Below are 6718 nucleotides of genomic sequence, written 5' to 3'. Positions count from 1 at the left end.
GCGTTCCCCATCCCGAACCCTCCTCCCTCCTCCCTCCCCACACCATCCCCCTGGGCCGTCCCAGTGCACCAGCCCCAAGCATCCAGCATTGTGCATCGAACCTGGACTGGCAACTCGTTTCCTACATGATATTTTACATGTTTCATTGCCATTCTCCCAAATCCTCCCACCCTCTCCCTCTCCCACAGAGTCCACAAGACTGTTCTATACATCAGTGTCTCTTTTGCTGTCCCGTACACCGGGTTATTGTTACCATCTTTCTAAATTCCATATATATGCGTTAGTATACTGTATTTATGTTTTTCCTTCTGGCTTACTTCACTCTGTATAATAGGCTCCAGTTTCATCCACCTCATTAGAACTGATTCAAATGTATTCTTTCTAATGGCTGAGTAATACTCCATCGTGTATATGTACCACAGCTTTCTTATCCATTCATCTGCTGATGGGCATCTAGGTTGCTTCCATGTCTTGGCTATTATAAACAGTGCTGCGATGAACATTGGGGTACACGTGTCTCTTTCCCTTCTGGTTTCCTCAGTGTGTATGCCCATGTGAAAATAGGTCAGGGTCATTGAGCTTGATAATGACAGGAACAGTATTTTGTGCTCAACTCATAGTTTTCCCATCAGTCCACACTCTAGAATTTACATTTTGTTCAATTAATGGGAGAGAAAGAGCAAGCTCCATATTCATGAAAACAGAGGCCTGGACCTTGTTCAGTATATCCTTTGCTAGAAGGGGTGAGTGAAACTCTGGCAAGATCAGAAACTCATGAGAAAACAGCAAGAGTCCCAATTGCAGCTTAAAGGATGACTGAAATAATAGCCTTTGACTCATCCTGACAGTCCCATTACAGTAGTGGATTGGGAGAAAAGTGGACCGGGGCTTCAGTGAGCACAGAGAAAGTTTCCTTGGGGTCCAAAAGGAATCGACTGATTGGCCCCCCAAAGTTATTAATACCCGGGGTTCCTCGGGTATTATTAGGATGGGGGCTTGTGTGGGGACCCCCAGGCACCTTCGGTCCTGATTGTCTTGAGAGTCTGACCCCTGGGGCCTACACCTCAGAGGGCAGTCTCTTCTCCAGTATGGTCCTTTGCAGACTGGACATGGAGCTGGGGGCAGCTTAGATGCCTGAGGGCATTCCTGCTTGAGATGCCCTTTCTTTCCACAGTAATAACAAGTCCATCTCTTTTCACCTGGGTCCCTCTGGGTATTTTTCTCAGGCTGTTTCAGAGCAGGTTTAACAGCCATTGTTGGTGCTTCAGTCTTTTGCCTGTATTTTTTTCTCCTATTTTCCTCCTCATATTCTCTACCATAATATCTGTCTGAGCCATCTGTAACAGTTTTTCTAAAGACTGATTTGGTCCAAAAGCCTGTTTTCATAACTTATGGCGGATATCTGGAGCCGACTGAGTGAGAAATCTATTGTTTAATATTACTCCTCCTCTGAACTTTTGGAATGAACATCAGTAAACTTGTGGAGAGACTTCTGTAGTCTATCGAGGAATTTACCAGGAGTTTCCTTCTCTCCTCGTTCTATGTCAGCCAACTTAATATAGTTTAAAATCTTAGTGTGCACTTGCTTAAGTCCCTCAAGTACACATCTGGCAAAGCAACTCTGTTATTGGAACCACTTGGCTCCCAGTAGGAAGGAGGGCTATTTCGTGTTCCCTCTTTCCCCTTATCTCACGTTCAAGCCATTTATCTCCAAAAGTAATTGATTTCCCCAAAACTCAAGTTTTTGAGTCAGGAGTCAGTGTCTGTCCCAATAAAGACATGCATTACATCTCTCCAAGTAACATTATAAAGTAAAGTTAGTTCTGTAAAGCCTTCTATGTACCTTTTGGATCCTCTAAATAGTTCAACCACAATTGGGACTGTTTGAATTTTTACCAAGACTGAGGCAACCCCTCCTGGAAGGGTGCCCTGTTCAGCCTTCTCAGCCTGTTCAGTTGGGAGCCTCAGATACAGGGGCAAAGTAAGAGGACAGGAGGGAGCCAAAGGTTTCACACCCAAATCTGCACCTTTAGGACAGAAGTCTGGCATGTCTCACAGAGAAATAAAGAGCAACATATATGGTACTTCTACCCATTTCTCTTGTTTTCTATGGAACTGGTCTAGTTATAAAACAGTATTGTAATTAAGAGACACTTCAACAGGCTAGCATTCCACATCTTCTAAAGGATACTGTGACATTCAGTATCACATAAGATCAGGTGTGTCTTTTTTAAACTTTGGGTCAAACTTGTTCCTTTAAAAAAAAAAAAAAAACATTATAAAGGAACTGCTAGCTCCCATCTGTAAGAGGGAAAAAAGTGCATCCACAGCTGTGGTTTCTTTCCACCAGAGGCGTCCCTCTCCACTCTAGATGGGGGTGTAGACAGACTTTCCACTGAAGCTTTCCTTCCCTGGTCAGACTTAGTCTGTCCCTTATGGATGCAGGTACCTTATTCATCCCCCCTGGTTCTACCACACACGTGGGGTGGAGAGGCACCAGGGGTAGACCTGATGGCATCCCAGACTGACTTTGTTCCTTACCACCAAGACCTTTGTTTGATTTCTTCTCCTCCTCTGATGCCACCCAGAGTGGATCAGAGTAGTCTTTTGTAATGTTTCCCGAGCTAAGATGACTAGGGGAGGCATCCATCTTCCCTCTGCCTGTGCACATTCCTGAGTACAGTCCTGACTGCAGTAGAAACGGTGAGTCATAAAGGGATGAAAAACAACCAAGATGTCCCTTCTGAGTGTCACCATGCCAGCATATGTGAGAGCAAAAGGGTCGGCCAGCGAGGAAAAAGTGGTTTTTGTCCTCAAGCTATTAGGGCCAATCCTTCCAGTTCTTGTCCACAGATTCCACAAAAAGAATATCTAAGGAGTTGAAACAGAAGCCACTGGAGAGCTTTCTCTGGTCTTCTAAGAGCTAGCACGACCAAAGGAAGAGGCCCATTGCACTTCCAATCTAACCAGATCCTGTAATTCCTGATCTGTGTCCTCAAAAACCTCACGATCTTCAGCAGTGCTTCTATCCATATAGATCAGAGGCACAGCCATGACAAAGATTCGCTTTCAGGTCATTGGCCCCTGAGGCAGGCAACCAAGAGAGACGTTGCTGAAGCTAGAGTTCCACTTCCTTCCCAAACATGCTCCTGTAACTTTTAGCTCCTAGCAAGCCTCAATGCTTCCATACATGGGGTCTAAGTAAAAGTACACAGCAACAGCATGGATCACAAGTCCCTTGAAAGTCTATAATCTGACAGATTAGGTTAGTAGTTCTAATTCCCCATGTAATCATGAAGTAGCCAAAGGGACCAGGAAAAGTTGACCTAGAAAGGAAAGTTTGGTCTACACGCTTCGCCCATTTCTGGCCATTCTCTTCACAGGGACATTGAGTGTCTCTTGGCATTGGCAGGTAGGTATAAACCCCTGCCAAGGTTCCCCTTTTGGGGACTGCCTTCAGTCATTACAAAGCACTGCAAAACCACAGAGCAGGGCTCATCACTTGCTTCATACAGGGCATATCATTCATTCACACAAGCACACCATAGAGTTAGTGAAGTAGAGCAGAAAATGTTTACACTGAGAGAGCAGAGAGGCTACAGCTCTTGAGTGTTCTTACCTTGTCCTGAAGATCCTGGAGGAGCCCCCAAGATGATAGCTTATGGTGAATGGTGTTGGATTCATGATCTCTGAAGAAGATTTAGCTGTGGGGCCAGACACCAGGCTTAATCACTCAAGAGTTTTGTATAGCAGAGTTTTATTAAAGTGAAAAGGGGCAGAGAAAGTTTCCAAGGAACAAGTATCTTTTAATTTCATGGCTGCAGTCACCATCTGCAGTGATTTTGGAGCCCCCTCCCCCCAAATAAAATCTCTCACTGTTTCTATTGTTTCCTGATCTATTTGCCATGAAGTGATAGGCCCAGATGCCATGATCTTAGTTTTATGAATGTTGAGTTTTAAGGCAGCTTTTTTGCTTTCCTCTTTCACTTTCATTGAGAGGTTCTTAGTTCCTCTTTGCTTTCTGCCATAAGCTGGTGTCATCTGCATATCTGAAGTTACTGATATATCTCCCGGCAATCTTGATTCCAGCTTGTGCTTCACCCAGCCCAGCGTTTCTCATGATGTACTCTGTTTATAAGTTAAATAAGCAGGGTGATAATATACAGCCTCGATGTACTCCTTTCCCTATTTGGAACCAATCTAAAGACTAGAGATCTCTTCAAGAAAATTAGAGATACCAAGGGAACGTTTCATGCAAAGATGGGCTCAATAAAAGACAGAAATGGTATGGACCTAACAGAAGCAGAAGATATTAAGAAGAGGTGGCAAGAATACACAGAAGAACTCTACAAAAAAGATCTTCACAACCCAGATAATCACAATGGTGTGATCACTCACACTCACCTAGAGCCGGACATCCTGGAATGTGAAGTCAAGTGGGCCTTAGGAAGCATCACTACAAATAAAGCTAATGGAGGTGATGGAATTCCAGTTGAGCTCTTTCAAATCCTGAAAGATGATGCTGTGAAAGTATTGCACTCAATATGCCAGCAAATTTGGAAAACTCAGTAGTGGCCACAGGCCAGGAAAAGGTCAGTTTTCATTCCAATCCCAAAGAAAGGCAATGCCAAAGAATGCTCAAAGTACCACACAATTGCACTCATCTCACACGCTAGTAAAGTAATGCTCAAAATTCTCCAAGCCAGGCTTCAGCAATACGTGAACCGAGAACTTCCAGATGTTCAAGCTAGTTTAGAAAAGGCAGAGAAATCAGGGATCAAATTGCCAACATCTGCTGGATCATGGAAAAAGCAAGAGAGTTCCAGAAAAACATCTATTTCTGCTTTATTGACTATGCCAAAGCCTTTGACTGTGTGGATCACAATAAACTGTGGAAAATTCTGAAAGACATGGGAATACCAGACCACCTGTCCTGCCTCTGGAGAAACCTATATGCAGGTCAGGAAGCAACAGTTAGAACTGGACATGGAACAACAGACTAGTCCCAAGTAGGAAAAGGAGTACATCAAAGCTGTATATTGTCACCATGCTTATTTAACTTATATACAGAGTACATCATGAGAAACACTGGGCTGGAAGAAGCACAAGCTAGAATCAAGATTGCTGGGAGAAATATCAATAACCTCAGATATGCAGATGACACCACCCTTATGGCAGAGTGAAGAAGAACTAAAGAGCCTCTTGATGAAAGTGAAAGAGGAGAGTGAAAAAGTTGGCTGAAAGCTCAACATTCAGAAAACTAAGATCATGGCATCCGGTCCCATCACTTCATGGCAAATAGATGGGGAAACAGTGTCAGACTTTATTTTTGGGGGCTTCAAGATCACTGTAGATGGTGACTGCAGCCATGAAATTAAAAGACGCTTCCTCCTTGGAAGGAAAGTTATGACCAACCTAGATAGCATATTCAAAAGCAGAGACATTACTTTGCCAACAAAGGTTCGTCTAGTCAAGGCTATAGTTTTTCCAGTGGTCATGTATGGATGTGAGAGTTGGACTATAAAGCAAGCTGAGCACCGAAGAATTGATGCTTTTGAACTGTGGTGTTGGAGAAGACTCTTGAGAGTCCCTTGGACTGCAAGGAGATCCAACCAGTCCTAGGTGTTCATTGGAGGGCCTGATGTTGAAGTTGGAACTCCAATGCTTTGGCCACCTGATGCGAAGAGCTGACTCATTTGAAAAGACCCTGATGCTGGGAAAGATTGAGGGCAGGAGGAGAAGGGGACAACAGAGGATCAGATGGTTGGATGGCATCACTGACACAATGGACATGGGTTTGGGTGGACTCTGAGAGTTGGTGTTGGACAGGGAGGCCTGGCGTGCTGTGGTTCATGGGGTCGCAAAGAGTCAGACACGACTGAGCGACTGAACTGAACTGAACTGATGGTCATACTAAAATCATGTGTCATGGCTATTAAGTTTACAATTCAGCTAAATTTGTATTCCTAGCCAGAAAAAAAGATAAAAATTAAACAGGCAAGAAGTGGGCTTTTTCCTAAATACCCCATGAATACAGATGGAGGCGGTGGTTGCCTTGACAACTACGAGAAATCTGCTTTGTGCAGGGAAACAAATGAAGCATCAAAGCAAGAGGAAGTGAAATTATTAAGTAATTTGAGGTTTAACAGGTGTTTCTAAGTTTCTTACATAGTAAGACACATGCTTAGACGTGACCTATGTGCCTGAGACAGGACATTTTTATTTATGACAATAATGAATTGAATGTGGCTGGGCTGGGCTTGCTACCTCTGAATATGATTTCAACATGAGTCAGGGCCACATGGCAATTTATTTATTCCTATTTTCCTTTTGTCATAAATCTTTGTTATCCTCTAGCTTCATGATGTAATGTTAGTATGCAGATTCTCAAAGGGGGTGATCATTACCAAATTGCGATGGATTATAGAATTAGGCAATGGCACCCCACTCCAGTACTCTTGCCTGGAAAATCCCATGGATGGAGGAGCCTGGTAGGCTGCAGTCCATGGGGTCGCAAAGAATTGGACACGATCGAGCGACTTCACTTTCACTTTTCACTTTCATGCATTCAGTTCAGTTCAGTTCAGTTCAGTCACTCAGTCCCATCCGACTCTTTGCGACCCCATGAATCGCAGCACACCAGGCCTCCCTGTCCATCACCAACTCCTGGAGTTCACTCAGACTCATGTCCATTGAGTCAGTGATGTCATCCAACCAT

The sequence above is a fragment of the Bison bison genome, unplaced genomic scaffold (genome assembly GCF_000754665.1).
Source record: "Bison bison bison isolate TAMUID 2011002044 unplaced genomic scaffold, Bison_UMD1.0 scf7180017864370, whole genome shotgun sequence".
Classification (NCBI taxonomy): domain Eukaryota; kingdom Metazoa; phylum Chordata; class Mammalia; order Artiodactyla; family Bovidae; genus Bison; species Bison bison.
Note: the sequence above shows the minus strand (reverse complement) of the source record.